Source organism: Anomalospiza imberbis, unplaced genomic scaffold, assembly GCF_031753505.1.
Source record: "Anomalospiza imberbis isolate Cuckoo-Finch-1a 21T00152 unplaced genomic scaffold, ASM3175350v1 scaffold_60, whole genome shotgun sequence".
In the NCBI taxonomy this organism is placed as follows: Eukaryota; Metazoa; Chordata; class Aves; order Passeriformes; family Viduidae; genus Anomalospiza; species Anomalospiza imberbis.
Window position 1 is genome coordinate 1,571 of NW_027100213.1, and position 2,293 is coordinate 3,863.

A 2,293-nucleotide genomic window follows, 5' to 3' on the forward strand; every position below is an offset into this window, starting at 1 on the left:
ATGGGGAAGTTTAGGCCCAGCTCTGGGCACACCCAGCATGGCCTGGGCATGGGAACAGGGGGGCAACTTCTCCAACTGACTGGTGATTTCTGGTTTGTTTCCCCAGAGTGCCAGGATCTCATTAAGAGGTGTTTGTCCATGCAGCCCTTGGACAGGCCATCCTTAGAAGAGCTTTTCCGTGATCCATGGGTGCAGGGTGGTCTTCTGCCCTAGAAGATGGGAGAGATCCACGTGCACAGTTGGATCCAGGGGCCTGGCAGGTAACAGCTCCACACTTGTCCTGGCAATCAGTGGCAAAGCCAACCAGACTGGTTTTGTCCTGCCTGTGTCACTGCCCAGGGGTCATCAGATGGGAACACGCAGCCCTTGTGCTGGAGCTGAGCTGCTCTGCCCAGCACTGGTGGCCACCATCTGAGCTGGTTTTGCTTGTCCTGGTTCCCTGACAGCTGGGGCCCTGGGCAGAACCTTGACAGCCTGGGCTCACCTCAGGGAAGGAGGAGGCGGCCCTGGAGAAGCTGTACCAGGTGGGGCTGCTGCTGCTGGGGACAGTGAGGACGACATCAAAAATGACAACCTCTTCCTCCACCTGGTCACCGGCAGCTGAAGATGATGGACTTTGATTCTGGCGCCTTCTCCAAAGCCAGGCTCCACAGGGAATTTGCAGGTGAGTCCACACGCAGGGGGATGCTCCCAGATTTGGGCATTGCACAGCCTGGCCGGGAACCAAAGGTTCCCCCTTTGCTGGGGCGGATGCAGCTGATCCTTCAGTCGGCTGCCAGGCTGCTTTTGGCAGGGCTAGGGGGATGGGCTGGGGTGCTGATGAAATGGGAGTGGGCTCCTGGCCCTGCCAACAGCCCCAGCACCCACCGTGCCCCGGGCTGGGGCTGGGGCAGCCAGCCCGACACAAACAAACCCCCATGGTGGGAGCAGAGGTGGGACTCCAGAACCTGTGCAGGGGCTGCTTTGCTTTGCAGGCAAGGAAGGGCTTGGGCTGCTCCACTGCCCCTGTTTGCTTTGGGATCACCGTTATTTTGGAGGGCAGTGCAGGGGGAAGGGAGAAAACCTGGGCTTCCCTCACCTGTGGGTGGGTTTTTCCCGGGCATGCAGGGGTTGGGCCTTCCTTAATCCCCTGACAGAGATAAGATTTTTGACCTTTTTTCTTGTTCCCCTTTTTGTCTGTAAGCTATTTTCAATAATTTGTTGTGTGTTTTTCTAGAGGAAGCGTTCCAGGTGGGGTCCAGTTTGGATGGGGAAATGCTTGGGAGCAGCTGTGGCGTGGATGGGCCGTGCCCTTGGAGAAGGCTGAGGACATCGTTTGGGACCAGCTTTTCTTCCAGCGGAGGATGGCGTGAGGTGGGTCCGGTCTGCTTGGCATGGTGGGATCAGAGCTTTGGGGAGATGGCAGCGAGCACAGGAGCATCCTGCTCTGGGCAGCTGCTGAGGGCTGGATGTGCCGTGGCCGGCTGCAGGCTGGGCACATGTCCTGCCCTCCTGCTCTGCTCCCACAGGCAGCAGGGATGGGCAGCTCTGGGCACAGCTCTGGGCACGGCCAGCATGGCCTGGGCACTGCGGGCGGCTGGGACAAGGGGACAGGAGCCTTCAGCTGACGGGCGCTTTCTGGTTTCTCTCCTTGCAGCCGGGCTCTGCAGGTGCTGAGGCTGCTCTGGGCTCTGCCAGGGCTCTGCTGGAGCTCAGCACCGGGCCGCAATCAGCCAAAGAAGAAATGGGGTGACCTGCAGCACAGACCTGCTTGAGCATTTCAGCAACACAGCTCAAGTTTGCAGAGTGTACACCTCCAAGGGCAAACATGACACCACCCAAAAATTAAACTTGTTCAATAGCTTCTGAAATGAAATCAATCTGGGATGACCCCAAATGACATTTTGCAGCTTGCTCAAGCTGTAGCTCAGCCCTTCTCTGAACTGTTCTCTCCCCCACCTGCCTTTTACTTCCCAACTGCTCCCTCTTGTCCCCCAGTGAGTTCCCAGCCCATGGCGGTCTCCATCACACTGTTGCCTTCCTTGGTGCCCCTCACCATGAGGAAGGCCGAGCCCCAGGCTTGGGGACTCATCCTGTCACTGGCTGAGGAGCAGCAATGTCTCAGAGGTCCAGTGGGATTTTACTGTCATTCAGAGCTGCTCTCCAGCCCTCAGCTGTCCTCACTGCTGAGTTCCCACTCCCTTTTCCTCGTCCTTGCAGCAGGATGAGCTCTGTGAATCCCCTTGAGCCTCCCCACTCTTCCCAGCCCACGCACCCACCTCAGTTATGCTGAAGCTGCAGCTTCTCTGTCTCC

General features: G+C 58.3%; 1 long non-coding RNA gene across 1 annotated transcript; it reads left to right on the forward strand.

Moving 5' to 3' along the window:
* The first annotated feature begins 1,221 nt into the window (after positions 1-1,221).
* Positions 1,222-1,855, forward strand: LOC137467321 (uncharacterized). The gene is made up of 2 exons (XR_010995489.1): positions 1,222-1,353; positions 1,637-1,855. It is a non-coding gene; the product is annotated as an uncharacterized lncRNA (long non-coding RNA).
* Positions 1,856-2,293: the final 438 nt, after the last annotated feature.